This window comes from Lissotriton vulgaris, chromosome 7 (genome assembly GCF_964263255.1).
Source record: "Lissotriton vulgaris chromosome 7, aLisVul1.2, whole genome shotgun sequence".
Classification (NCBI taxonomy): domain Eukaryota; kingdom Metazoa; phylum Chordata; class Amphibia; order Caudata; family Salamandridae; genus Lissotriton; species Lissotriton vulgaris.
Window position 1 is genome coordinate 176567272 of NC_141695.1, and position 15635 is coordinate 176582906.

The 15635-nt window shown below is 43.8% G+C and overlaps 1 protein-coding gene across 3 annotated transcripts in view; it reads left to right on the plus strand.

The window, feature by feature from the left end:
• Positions 1-15635, plus strand: part of LOC147701129 (sialic acid-binding Ig-like lectin 7) — a 251785-nt gene that overhangs the window by 122065 nt on the left and 114085 nt on the right. The window lies entirely within an intron of this gene.

Genomic DNA, 15635 nt, shown 5'->3' on the forward strand with positions numbered 1-15635 from the left:
TGCAAATGCTTTTTAATGCCACAAGGTATGGGAATATATTGCCAGCTTTTTAGTTGCTGCGGTAAGAGAAAGGAAAAAAGGTGTTTCTGAAGTGGTTTTTAGTTGGCTCTTATATAGTAATGATGGCCAATGATTTTATTTTGAGGTTTTTGGTATATAGGATCATGTTTTAAAGCAAATATGTAGATATACAACCTTTTGTAATGACGGCATGATTTTTATTCTGAACGTTTTGGGGTTTAAAAATATATTCCTAAATGTATATGTTTTTAATGGTTCACCTACATTTTTATGTAGTATACTTTTATGATTTTAAAATTTATAGAATAAAGTGATTTTGACTGACTGACTTTGAATGTCGATAATGTGGTGACTGAAGGCAGTTAGTGCAAGATACAGGAATCACAAGATAACAATATGCACGCGACTTTACAAAGATATTATCTGTAGATGAGGCCTGGTCTCTCTTAACCAGGTGTATCCAGAACTGAATGATGTGGCAGCTGGGTATGATGACGTAGGAGCCTGATACAATCCCAGAATCATGCCAATGATGTGCCTCTACCCCCACAGCGAAAAAAACACCATTGGGTCTGAGCCCCCAACAGCAAGGCTGAGCCACTAGCTACAATTAAACAAAAGAAATGCCAATACTGTGTCTCTGTTTAACTCGATGACCATAAACCATATGAATTGCACACTATGGTTCGTTGACAAGATTTGTCTGAATAAATCTCTTGTTTTATTTTTGATTCATATTTCTCAAAAGGTAATTTGGTTATTATTTCACCACTTTAGCATAAAATACAAGACCTCCTATACAAATAAACACAAATACAAAAAAACATTTTGGCTAATTTACAAATATACAGTCTACATTCATTCAAATACAGTCATACCCTCTCATACATACACAGCCATTAACATATTCATATATATACACACACTGGAATTACAATCTTGACTTGCGTACTTCTGATTTCGCGAGGAATCATGAAACTTCCATGATTCCTCGCGAAACCGGAAGTACGCGAGGAGGGAAAGAGCTGGAACTGAGCCCGGTGTAGGAGACGAGATTGCTCCGAGGTGCGGCGGTTCAACCATAATGCTTTAAAAATAGATTACACCCGCCCACCGAGACCCCCGCATAGAGGACAGCCGGCTACAACTTATAAGTCATGCTGCCCCCAAAATCATCCAGAAAATCAATTTCACGGCAAAATAATTTGGTCCTGGATACTCGTTTGTGTACCGTCAGGTGAAATCACATTCCCATTTCAGCTTGAACAAAAAGAGCATGATGTCCTGATGAGAACTTCCAAGCCACTGAGAGTTCGAAACGCGTAGACTATTAGTACCATTAAAGCAGAAGGATTGATTTTGAACTTTTCCAACAAAAACTTTATTGAAGAAATGTGACTTTTTATGGCTTACTGTGAAGATTGTAATTCCAGTGTGTGTATATATATGAATATGTTAAAGGCTGTGTATGTATGAGAGGGTTTATTCAGACAAATCTAGTCAACAAACCTACCCCCACAGCAGCATGCCACACTCCCAGATGCTCTAGAACTCAGCAGATGCTGTCAAATCCTCCCTAGTGTGGTCCATAGTTGGCAGTAAAGTCAAGCTCATAAAATAATATTGCTGAACCCTGCTTAATTTGTAACTGAATAAGTACACAGGCCCAAACACTCGCTTTGAAGTTGCCACTGGCACTGCAGAAGGTGTAGTGCTGCTTAGCAAGGCTGCTTAGTGTTGATTCCACCTCATGCATCTTTAATCCATCACCATACACTCCCTGGCCCTCAAACACACTCTTGCACGTTCATTTTCGACACTGCTTCCTCCCTTTGTCACATTTTCCTCTTTCCCTTCCTAGTTCCTTCCCCCTGTTCTGTTTTTCTCTCTCTTGCGTTGGGTCAAAGTCTAATGAGGAAAGATAAGTGCTGGTGCACAGAAATATGCTCTGGTGTGCCCCACCTGTAACCTCCAGTTCCAATTCAGCACTCGTGCAGCACCAGTTACTTTTCCCTCCTAAACTGTGCGCCTGGGCAAACTGATTTCTCACCGTGCTGAGGGTCATTGGGTGAACAGCAAAACAAACAAGATGATGGACGGAATGTTGCACAATGGCAAAACATTCACCCCCAGTCACAGATCTGGGTTTAATCCATCGTTATCTTCCTCACCAAGCCACCCCAGTTCAGACATGCCATATGCAAATCAGTCTTGGCCCTGTGCCTCATGGAAACAGTCCAGCCCGAACTACCAAGCCATGTCTTTCCTGGACCGGAATCAAGCATCCTAGGACCGGTTTCTGGCTATCAGCCGTCTTCAGCCAGGATAGCTTGACTCCAGTGGTGTAGGGAGGACGGGACCCACGTCTGGGCATTCCCTTCCTACATAGGGTGAACAGCAAAACAAGCAAGATGATGGATGGAATGTTGCACAATGGCAAAACATTCACCCCCAGTCACAGATCTGGGTTTAATCCATCGTTATTGTGCTCACCAAGCCACCCCAGTTCAGACATGGCCATATGCAAATCAGTCTTGGCCCTGTGCCTCATGGGAACAGTCCAGCCCGAACTACCAAGCCATGTCTTTCCTGGACCGGAATCAAGCATCCCAGGACCGGGTTCTGGCTATCAGCCGTCTTCAGCCAGGATAGCTTGACTCCAGTAGCGTAGTGAGCACGGGACCAACGTCTCGGCATACCCTTCCCACATAGGGTGAACACCAAAACAAACAAGATGATGGACGGAATGTTGCACAATGGCAAAACATTCACCCCCAGTCACAGATCTGGGTTTAATCCATCGTTATTTTCCTTACCAAGCCACCCCAGTTCATACATGGCAATATGCAAATCAGTCTTGGCCCTGTGCCTCTTGGGAACAGTCAAGCCCGAACTGTCAAGCCATGTCTTTCCTGGACCGGAATCAAGCATCCTAGGACCGGTTTCTGGCTATCAGCCGTCTTCAGCCAGGATGGCTTGACTCCAGTGGTGTCGTGAGCACGGGACCCACGTCTGGGCATACCCTTCCAACATAGGGTGAACAGCAAAACAAACAAGATGATGGACGGAATGTTGCACAATGGCAAAACATTCACCCCCAGTCACAGACCTGGGTTTAATCCATCGTTATTTTGCTCACCAATCCACCCCAGTTCAGACATGGCCATATGCAAATCAGTCTTGGCCCTGTGCCTCATGGGAACAGTCCGGCCCGAACTGCCAAGCCATGTCTTTCCTGGACCGGAATCAAGCATCCTAGGACCGGTTTCTGGCTATCACCCATCTTCAGCCAGGATAGTTTGACTCCAGTGGCATAGTGAGCACGGGACCCACATCTGGGCATACCCTTCCCACATAGGGTGAACAGCAAAACTAACAAGATGATTGGTGGAATGTTATACTATGGCAAAACATTCACCCCTAGTCACAGATCTGGGTTTAATCCATTGTTTTTTTGCACTCCACACCACCCCAGTTCAGACATGGCCATATGCAAATCAGCCTTGAACCTGTGCCTCGTGGGAACAGTCCAGCCCGAACTGCCAAGCCATGTCTTTCCTGGACCGGAATCAAGCATCCTAGGACCGGTTTCTGGCTATCAGCCGTTTTCAGCCAGGATTGCTTGACTCCAGTGGTGTAGTGAGCATGGGACCCACGTCTGCGCATACCCTTCCCACATAGGGTGAACAGCAAAACAAACAAGATGATGGACGGAATGTTGCACAATGGCAAAACATTCACCCCCAGTCACAGGTCTGGGTTTAATCCATCGTTATTTTGCTCACCAAGCCACCCCAGTTCATACATGGCCATATGCAAATCAGTCTTGGCCCTGTGCCTCTTGGGAACAGTCAAGCCCGAACTGTCAAGCCATGTCTTTCCTGGACCGGAATCAAGCATCTTAGGACCGGTTTCTGGCTATCAGCCGTCTTCAGCCAGGATAGCTTGACTCCAGTGGTGTAGTGAGCACGGGACCCACGTCTGGGCATACCCTTCCCACATAGGGAGAACAGCAAAACAAACAAGATGATGGACCGAATTTTGCACAGTGGCAAAACATTCACCCCCAGTCACAGATCTGGGTTTAATCCATTGTTGTCTTGCTCACCAAACCACCCCACTTCAGACATGGCCATATGCAAATCAGTCTTGGCCCTGTGCCTCATGGGAACAGTCCAGCCCGAACTACCAAGCCATGTCTTTCCTGGACCGGAATCAAGCATCCTAGGACTGGTTTCTGGCTATCAGCCGTATTCAGCAGGATAGCTTGATTCCAGTGGCGTAGTGAGCACGGGACCCACATCTGGGCCTACCCTTCTCACATAGGGTGAACAGCAAAACAAACAAGATGATGAATGGAATGTTGCACAATGGCAAAACATTCACCCCCAGTCACAGATCTGGGTTTAATCCATCGTTATTTTGCTCACCAATCCTCCCCAGTTGAGACATGGCCATATGCAAATCAGTCTTGGCCCTGTGCTTCATGGGAACAGTCCAGCCCGAACTGCCAAGCCATGTCTTTGCTGGACCGGAATCAAGCATCCTAGGACCGGTTTCTGGCTATTAGCCATCTTCAGCCAGGATAGTTTGACTCCAGTGGCATAGTGAGCACGGGACCCACATCTGGGCATACCCTTCCCACATAGGGTGAACAGCAAAACTAACAAGATGATTGGGGGAATGTTATACAATGGCAAAACATTCACCCCTAGTCACAGATCTGGGTTTAATCCATCGTTATTTTGCTCACCAAGCCTCCCCAGTTCAGGCATGGCCATATGCAAATCAGTCTTGGCCCTGTGCCTCATGGGACCAGTCCAGCCCGAACTGCCAAGCCAATTCTTTCCTGGACCGGAATCAAGCATCCTAGGACAGGTTTCTGGCTATCAGCCGTCTTCAGCCAGGATAGCTTGACTCCAGTGGCGTAGTGAGCACGGGACCTATGTCTGGGCATACCCTTCCCACATAGGGTGAACAGCAAAACATTCATTGGGTGAGCACATTCTCTGTCAGGGGCCCAGAAGGTATTCAGTCTACTACTGTGGAACACTTCTGAAAACGGACCCATCTGTAATGTCGCACCAGTGACCTAACTGGTACGTGTTCAGATGGACCCTGAAATGTACTTGCAGGGGTGTTCATGCATTCTTACCCACATCGCGGTGTTTTTGGCGCAGTCTAGATGTCACCGGGAACGGTGTTAATCAAGGTATAGCCAGGCAGGAGGTGTCCAGGAAGACCACCTGTGGCGGGACCGAATACACTCACAACCTGCTTCTGTGTCTTATTTATGAGAAGGCCTCACCTTATGGACCGCCTGTATAATCAACACCCACACTTTCTTTTGGCCTTCCTTCGTCATCTGAGCCGACGACACATTTGCAAATGAGGGTGCTGCTGCCCTTGGTCCCGATGTGCCCTCGGCACACCGGGTGCAGCAGAGATTAGTGCAGCCGCCATGTCCTCCCTTCCTGGGTGTATGGTGCTCGTGCAGCCCAGGTTTGAACGACCACGCAGGCTGTTTCCTTGTCGAGCCTCTGACGGGCCCCGCCCAGGAAGACTGAGATCGGACACTGCGGCGCGTTGGGCTGAGTGCGGCATTTCAGCAAATGCTGCAGCGCTATGCTGCTTTCTCCAAGGGACTGTGTAGGCAGGCGTCGTTGAGACTGAGAAGATCATGGTGGGTCAATACTACGCTGTATTGCCAGCTCGGCTCTGAAAATGGGGAGAGAGGCTGGGAACTGCGTTATTAAAAATGAAGAAAGGAGAGGCTGAGCACTACCATGAGTGCCACGCCTGCACTGTGGAATTATTCATACCTCTAGCTGCTGAGGCCCACACGTTCACAAGCCAACCCTGAAGAGGGTGGGGACCTCAGCCTGCAGAGCAGCAGATCACCTGTGATTCCCCACCTTCTCAAAATAGTGCAAGTCTCCCTAACGGTCATGCCAAATATTCCCCCCATTGAACCTTTTGTAGTGGAAGCAGCCCCCTCTGCTCAGGCACCTCGGTGGAGAGACTGGGTAGAGAGGGTGGAGTTATACTTTGAAGTCACTGAGATAGCAGATGAAAGGAAAAGAGCCATGACACTCCATCTAAGAGGCAAGTACAGCCGGTAGCTCTGCAGCATAGGCGAATCACCTTTCACCTGAGGCCTCATGTTGAAATTGAATTGGAGATGCTTGAGGCAGTGGAGATAACAGTAAATGTTTCTGCCCCCATGGGTATTCCCCATTGTGGTGTCCTGAAAGCCAGAGCAACTTGGCATAGTATGCATATGCATAGACGTGAGACTTCCCAAAGAGGCGATAAGAAGGGAACGTTACCTCAACCCTACCATTGACGACTTGATAGGAGAACTGAGTGAAGCCAGTTGGTTTTCTAAGGTAGACCTCTGATCAGGCTGCCACCATCTCACCTTGACTGAGGATTCAATGTATATAACAATCTAATCAACTCTTATGGACCTGCAGTGCTACAGAAGACTGAGTTGTGGTATTATGAGCGCCGCCAAGGTGTTTTTCATAACACCATACAATAGCTCCTGGTACTCCCTTCTTGAGTAGTCAATGTCAGTGATAACATTTTGGTGAACGCTAAATCAGTATCAGAACACGACACCAGGTTGCGGAGCGTTCCCCAGCAGATACAAGACTTAGGACCCACCCTCCACAAAAGCAAGTGTGCGTTCCTCAAGCAACGACTCAACTTTTTTGGATATGCATTTTCAGCAGATGGTGTAGCACCTGACCCCAAAAAAGTACAAGACATCAAAGAGGCAGTCCCACCCTCCACTATGTCTGATGTTTGTAGCTTTTGGGCAAGGTCAATGACTGTGGCCAATTTAACAAAGACATGACAACTTTGAAACAACCTTTCTGGGAACTCACCAAATCTGTTTCCCCTGGAACTAGGAAGAGGAAAAAGAACGTGCCTTCCAAGCTACCAAAAACGCCTTGTCGGCAAACACCACTCTGATGCTTTTCGACCCTCGGAAAGAGACCACCATTGAGCTGGATTCTGGTCCAAAAACCCTAGGAGCAAAGCTCATGCAGCAGCCTGACGGTGGAGAGTCGACCCCAGTGGCATTTGTGAGACGGTCCCTCACAGAGACTGAACAATGGTAGTCACAAATTGAAAAGGTGGCAATAGCCATACATTGGGGATGCCGTTATTTCCACCTGTACGGCTATGGCCAACCATTTGTGATCACCACAGACCATAAGCGCCTCATTTCCCACTTCAGAGGGACAGCTTCTAAACCTCCACCTAGAATTGAAAAGTGGATCTACCATCCTCATACCAACTGAGCCACTGTAAATGGATTTCACACTGTAGGAGGTATTTCACAGGACTAAAGGGCAAGAATGGCTTGTTTGCCAGGAGAATTTAGGCTCCCTTAGGGCATCTCTTAAAAGTAAAAGTAATGCCCACTGATGAGGTTTGCCTTTGAAACTCAATTAGATTAGGTGTATTCAAAGTACATGATGGAGGAGAGTGTACCCAGGGTGTAATCTAATTTTGTTTCTCACAAGTCTTTCACAATAAGCCACTGAGCCATCAATACTGTAAGCTATTAGGGTGCCCAGCAGAATATTTGTTGCCCCATCCCCTCCCTATTCCACATTCTAAATGTCATTAATTGCTCTAGGTATGGGGCACATTGCTGCATGATCTGTAGACCTTCCCTGTGCTCATCATAGTTTGTGTAGCAGAGATCTGTGGTAGGTGGTCTTCAGTGCCCTCTGGGCCTGCTCACACTGGACTGGACTGTTGGTTTGTGCACACGTCCCCTTCTTGTGATCAAGCCACTCATATTCTGAATGGGGGATAAGCCTGGCCCTGTAGCCTGCTGTTCCTCAGGTGCAAGACTGGGAGAGGTAACTGCTGCTCCTTCCTTTGCTCCAGAGGTGTGTTTTAGTGCTCTCGTCTTGTGCTTTCTTACAATGCTTTCCTCCAGTGTACCTCACTGCTCTTCCTCTTCATGATCTCCTCCAGCCCTTACTTCAAACACCTTCTCCCTGCTCCTCCTCTTAGTAATCTTATCAGGTCCTCTCGACATGAGCTGCTTTCCTGTCCACACACCACAATAGTGACCTTGTGGCCACTTGCTTATAATTTTAAGTGGGTGAAATATAATCTGGCCTTTGGTGCATGCCTCAGTGTGGAGATTCAGGGAAACCAGTGGTGAAAAATGCCTCACATGTCAGTGTCTCTAATGGCAACAAGTGACTCCTGCTAATGCAGCCATCTCCACAGTCAGCTTCAGTGGAAGCTCAGTTCTCAAGTTCTGGCAGATCAGGAGACACAGGCACAAGGAGAATAAGATGTCAAACAGTTCAAACAGTTTGGTAAACTAGTCGAAATGAAACTTCAATGCCTAGTGCTAGCTCCAAGGCCTGTCACTTTCACACTGAAGCATACTTTGGTATACAGACCATGAGACGTGATGCTGTCTCACACAGGGTAGTAGCCGATAGCTTTCAGTCCAATTTTTTAAATCTCATTTGTATAGCAGCTTTCAGCCTGATTATAAATTCTCCCAATATTGGCAAAGTATGAGAGCAGGAGAGTACATTCACAACGCAGCAAAGAACACATAATCTACCCATATGGGGAGGCTGGGATTATCATCCATTTCTCCTGGTTCCACTGTTTCCATGCTGCCCACTAGACCACGACCTATCTGGGGTGGTTTTGATGGCACAGTGAAGAGACCTCCCTCCTAAGGAAAATTCCACAGTGTTGGGAGCCACACTCACTTTCCTGATCTAATATTTATAACTAGCATATTTAGTTAATGATAAAGCTGGAATTTAGATGCGGAGTCGCTAAAATGCATCCACTGAACCACATCTAGGAGTGGTGCCAGACCAAGCAAGTGAAATGCCGACTTTATTGAGAGGGGTCCTGTTGATATTTTTTTATAGTATTCATTGCATGAATTTACCCAGTTACAAAGGACTCCCAACGTTTGCAGAGAAGAAAAGAATGGTATAAGTAGATCTGATAATTGTGTGTGTTTTTTGGGGCTCTAGAGCAGTAAGTGGATATGTGGCAGCATCAGTGGTTCCATTGGTGTCCTAGTACCAAAGACACTATTTCATTACAATGGATCAAGAAAGGAAGGGTGATAAACATTGGGATCACCTAGGAAGCATTAGAACCAAATCCTCTTATCAACATGTACAGGATAGACAAAGGTCCGATAAGGCAATGAGAATCAATTCAGAAGCATGAACTGTAGCATTTAATAGCTTACATGCTGCACTATCTTGCATAGTGACTTTACAAATGTTGTTTGCACACTTATCTTGGCACAGTGCCCGAGACCCTTCATTTCTTCGCAGACAGACAAAGCATTAAGGGGAACCTTGCTGGTGCTGCTCTTCTTTGATCAGCTCCATCTTGGTACCCATGCTCCGTCCATCTATAGCATTCTTTTTGCAGTACATTGTGGTTTGGGCGCCCTGGGACACCTCCGGACTCAAGGTCCAAGACACCATGAACTTACCCAGTAGCAAGCTTTCCCTCCTAGATCTTCATGCTATGCCATGCTTCTTTTCATATGTCTAGTGCATCTTTCTTATACTGAGTCATATCCTTCATTAAATTCAAAGTTTAGTATCAATGATTCGTTAATCGAATCTTCAAATATTTGCCTTACATCACAGACAAGTTTACCAATTGTACCGTCTAAGTACTCGGATAAGAAATATCCAGCTTCAGTCTATGTTGGTAAGAATGATCATATGGGCCACTATAAACCAAGAGGCTCAGTAAGTACGCATATGCATAGAAGTAGCTCCATTTGCTTAGGTCTAGTCTCATGTGTTCAAAGCCCTATATGCTTAGTGTAGTGGAGCTCCATATGTTCAAGTATACATAGCCATTATGCAGTGCTATGACTCCTATGTACACTGAACATCATTATGTCGGCACTTTGCTGAGACACTAGTTTAACTTACCTCCTTGTCCCATATCAACTTTAAACTATATTTTCTATACAGAATGGGACCATGTGTGGCGGAGCTGAGCAGTACTGGGGGCTGCATGGTCTGATGCGAGTATTGCTAAGAGAATTGGTCAGAAGACAGCAGGGTATAGTTACTCACTCTATCACCACATATGCTCTTCTTCCTATCAAGGCAATTGGGATGATATAGGCCTGGATACACCATCCTTCTCATGGCAGGGGTTGGGAGAGCGATTTGTAACAAGGCAAAGCTAGTTCTTCTCTTCTTTTTGTGAAGCATTTGCTACCAATGAAAACTGTAGGGAAGTCCTGTCACATCATTTGGTCCCCTCTTGGTGCTGAGAGAGGCTCACTTTGGGTTGTTCCTTTACAATGTCCTAGTAGCACTCAGAGGAAGTTCCTACCTCCTGTCCCACGGTCCATTCTCTGACCCCCTAGTAAACAAATAGGACACTGCTGAAGAACCAGGGAAGGACTCTTTGATGAGTATTACCAATCCTTACTTTACTGTGAGTCCCACAGTAGCTTTCTATTTGCAGCTTGCAGGTACTAGAGAGGGACAATTGTGTTAAGCTAAAAAGGTACAGGTAGCATACATCAAGGAGCTATAAATGCAAGAACAAGAAATGTACCTCATCCAACAAAAAAGTAGGTTTATGATGGAGCTTTGTTGTGTTCCAGATGCAGCCAGCTTCGCATGCCAGGGCAGTGAGGACCTCATGAGTCACATAAGTGACATCACTATCATGCATACAGAGAAGAACTGAGGTGCATTGGCAAATCTATCTCTTAGTGCCTTTTAGTTATAATACTACTAAGTCACTAAGCCCCAGTTTGAGGTGCTTTAACAGAACATGACATGCTATTTCTGAAATACCAAATGAGTGCAATAACTTAACTATCAGTGTATTTTTTTTCTCGAGTGAAATGTGCTGGAGTGCATTTCTCATCATACAAGCCGAATGTGTCGTAAAGGGATGCAAAGAAACCATAGAACATGTGAATCAATGTAGAAGATCTGCCTTTTCTGTGCGGTCAAACCAGATTTTTCACCAGTTTCTTAACACTATTTTTGCTACCTTAGAATTCTGCACACTTTACCTCTGCTAACCAGGAATAAAGTGCCAGTGCTCCCCATTTTAACATGGTTAAATTGGCTTATTCCTGACTGGAACATTGAACTTGGCTGTACGTCTCTAGTAAATGGCTTAGAAAATGTACCTGTGCAGTGGCGGGTCGCACAGGGCGTGCTGTGGGGCAGATCGGGGTAGGGGCAGGTTGGGGGGTAGTAAACCCGGACATACAATGAAATGGAGGAAAGTAATTATTAAGTTCCTCCATTCTGTCATATGAGTTTACTCCACCCCCCAACCTGTCCCTCCCCCGCCCACCACCCCAGAGCATGCCCTATACGAGCCACCACTGTACCTGTTGCTTGACAGTTAAATGCCATATGTGGCCTGCATCTCCTAGCGTGCCATCTGCTATAGTGGATATGCAAACATCTCTTCAGGCACACGTTGTGTAGCCTCATCGCTGCAATGTAAAACCTGCAGTGTGACCTGTCAAAATAAAAAAAATTGACAGGCAAAGACACCCCTTTGAAATATTAATGCCTTATTGCACACAAGGCAGGGAGCATGAGATTTGAAAGTGGAGCTTGCAGAAAATTAACTTTACCATGCCACAACAGTGACAAGGCAAAACAAGCTTTATTCACTGTGGCAGTCCTAGCTGTCCTATGTAGTAAACCAGAGCACAGATTAAAATAATAATGCGCCATCTCAGGAAGGGAACCAACTGGAAAAAACTGTTCTTAAAATCCAATACAGTGGTGTCGGACTTTTCATAATTATTGAAGAAAAACAACTTATAGAAAGTTATCTTTACCCTAGCTGGAGGTCCTGGAGTCCAAGTTGTATTAACTGTCCAGCAACTCCCAGCCTGTACTTGGCCTGAATGAGGTGTGCAATTATTCCCAGGGGCTTCACAATACGCCAGCTTGAGTGACAGGTCAACCAGAATGGGCAGGGATGACTCCTCTGAGCTCCGCAGAATATTCAGGGTGGGTATTGTGGGCATCCTGTTGGCACAACAATGGTAAATTCTGCCTAACAGGTCTGTTTGCAGCACATGTAAAACCTTTGCTCTCTGAAAGTGAACAAACAGGACAAGAGATGGATTACTTTGTATCTTCCCTCTAGGTACCGGGTCCAGAGCCTGTTTCAATTTTAAATTTAATATTACCTGTGGGAGGATACTGGTGATATCCCTATGACACCCCCACATCCTCTCCAACCCTCAGAGTGTTATTCGGTTCCTATGAATTTAGTAGGACTGTGTATTCGATCAACAACACTTCAAAATATAGAAACTGAGTCTTCTTATACCATCAGTAAATTTTGGTTCAGCTAGTTCACAGAGCCTCCAGCGGGGCACTATTTTTCCAGATGATGCTTAGAACACAATATTTATATTACACAATATTAAGACTGCGATAATCTACAACCACACTGTATATCTGTCTGCTATATCATAAAAAGTGCAAACTACATCACTTGCAATGCTCTGCAAACTCTCAGTAGTTCCTATTTGCTTTGGCATGAGAGACTATTGGTTCCCTGACATCTTTTATGGGCACCGTGAGGAAGTGCTACTTGCTATTGGAATTCAAAATACATCAATAACAATTTTTAGATATTAATGATAATGACAGACAACAGAGAGGAAGCAAATGTTCTATATTTTCCTTGCAGATAGATAGTTTCCGATGAGTTCTCCCTTCTAAACTTCCCATACTTCTTATAAAAATTATGAAAAATACACAAAGTATGGAATGTTCTATGCTTGTTTGTCTTATGAAAATGGGGCTTCCCTCATACTTTTGAATGCCAATCTAATTTTAAGTACCGTTTGCCATGTTCTAAGTGGGTTAGACATGAGAATAGTGTCTTTCATCTATTTATCTATGCCAGTGTAATTTCAGAATAATTTAAATAATAGGGAATATGTAATATAATGATATAGTAATATAGTAATATGTCATATACAGTCAATATTTATACAAACATACATGTAATAGGATATAACCAAGATGGTCCCATGAAGAGAGTGTTCTTGGAATTTACATTCCATAACTTTCATTATTTAACTTCACCCATCATCCATGCATAGGGCGCTACAAATTTGGAACCCATTGAGGTGTTTCTGTATGTAGATGTCTTTATTGAAGCTCAAAACCTAAGATGCTGTGCTACACCAATGTGTTGAACCTCTGTCACGTTCATAGTGCAAGTAATAACATAAGGTTTCTATACAGTTCTAATCTTTACAGTACTTTTACAAGACTATATCTCTTAGACCTATTTCCATCCTTGAAAAAACATATGTTCAGTTTGCCACAATGTATGGATGAAACATGTGTTTCCTGTTTTAATAATGAATGCAACTTGATGACAATATCCACTATCATCTCTATAATTTCTAATCCACATAGAATCTGTTTAAATAAATATTGAATGTATAACATGTGGAATTAAAGTGTTTACATCCCTGTTTCCTAAACTAATTTGTCTTATAATATGTGGGATTATTGGCCATACTCACTAGGAAAAGTAACACTCCCAAAACGTTTCTCAACCCTAAAACAGGTATTGCCAAAGCCAATAGGTCTGACTTTGGCTGCAAGCCATCTAGTAATCCTTGTTTTGCTTTGTCATGGTTTTTGCAAAAACTTTATTGTTTGGGAATATGCGAGGCCCTTATCAATCTAGAAAAAAATCATTTGCTCCACACAAAAAAAACCCACACATATTCCCATAGTTAGCCCTGGCATTGAAGGGCAATACTTTGTGTGTGGATGGGTTCCTTGGAAAAGGGTGGCATGCTGTAACTTGTAGTGAAGTCAGCCAGTGGCTGATGTGTGCTGACACATTGCCCCTTAAGGCATGCTGGAGTGGGAAGAAATGTGAATGATTCAGCCACAGACAAATGGATGAAGTGTGGATGAAACCCCTATAAATAGCTATGTTATACATGTATTTAATAACATGAAAATATCCTAAACAAGTTAATCAGGCTAGCATTGGCTGCTATCGTGTTGCCTTTAGGAAAAGAAAGAAAGAAAGAAAGAAAGAAAACAAAAAGGAAAGGTTAGACGGAAGCTAAGAAAGAAGGAAAGAAGGTGAGACAAAAGGCAATAAAGAAGTAAAGAAAAAAGAGAAAGAAAGTGAAAGAAAGAAGACATTAAAGGATTAAGAAAGGAATGAAAGAATGAACGAGAAAGAAGGAAAGAATGAGAAAAAGAAGGAAAGAATGAAAGAAAAGCAAGAAAGAAAGAAAAAGAAGGAAATCATGAAAGAAAAAGAAGAAAAGCAAGAAATAAGTGAAGAAAAGGGAAGGCAAGAAAGAAAAAGAAGGAAAACAAGAAAGAAAGAAAATGAAAGAAATAAGGAAAGGGTGAACAAAAGGTAAAAAGAAGGAAACAAAGACAAAAGGAAAGAAGAAAGAAAAATGGAAAGAAAGGGTAGAAAGAAAAAAGAAAGATTAGGAAGGGAAAGAAAATAGGATAGAAAGAAAAAAGAAAGAATGAAGCTAGGAAAGCAAGAAAGAAAGAAAGGCAGAAAATGTTTTGCATAAAAAACACAAGTAACACCATTCTTGGGAGAAAAAGGCATCCACTTTCAGCATCAGCAAGCACTTATACAAGAAAATCTATGCTCAGCATCTTTGGGGACGGAAGAGCAGGAAACGTCTTAAACAATGCAAAGTCTAGTGATCAGGAACTGTGCAAAACTCTGCTCACAGAGCCTGTGTATACACCCCTATGACAGAGTCATTTACTTAGGAGTAGTTCAATTTACCAGTGTCTCCAAGCCCAAATTACCCAGGGGCAGTTTGCATTTAGATAAAAGATCTGGATGAGTGGAAGAAACTTTCAATATATTGACTGGAAAGAAAAGTCTTCTCAAAGCTAATATTCCACCTGAGCTCCGATTACATTTTAATTAATTATAATTCTGATAGTAATTAAAAGGTATAAGAACGCTAGGCCCTGAGATGATACAGGTTTGCTATTGAAAACAAACCCTTGCCTAGCTCATTATGCAGCTTACAGTATAAACAACGTAATAGAATTAACTGAAAAGCAATGCACTTTTAATTCCTCAGTAGGATGTGTTAATTACACCAGTGCAAATCTATATTAGTATTAATACAGCACTATAACAGTGTTACTAGCAATTGATTCAACCCTAGGTAGAAAATAGTGGGAATGAATCTTTGTAAATTCAAATTCTTCCTGTTTTTTTAATTTAAGTTTTTCACTGAGTTTTATATATCACAAATACGTGACCTGAAGGTATCGGGCATTAGTGCGCTTTACACAAGCACCAGCTGCATTACACGAGGACACATTCATTTTTGTTACGCACGGGGAGAATAAGTGATTTGCCCAGAATCACAGGATGTTGCGCATCCTTGCCGAGACTCGAATCCGGTTCCCCAGATTTGCGATAGACCGCCCTAGCCATTAGTCCAACTCATCTCCCCTCTCCTACTCCTTTTAGTGTGCTTTATTACCAGTTGAGCAACTAGCAAGGAAAAACTAGTAGTAAGTACCCAGGTTAAGAGTAGA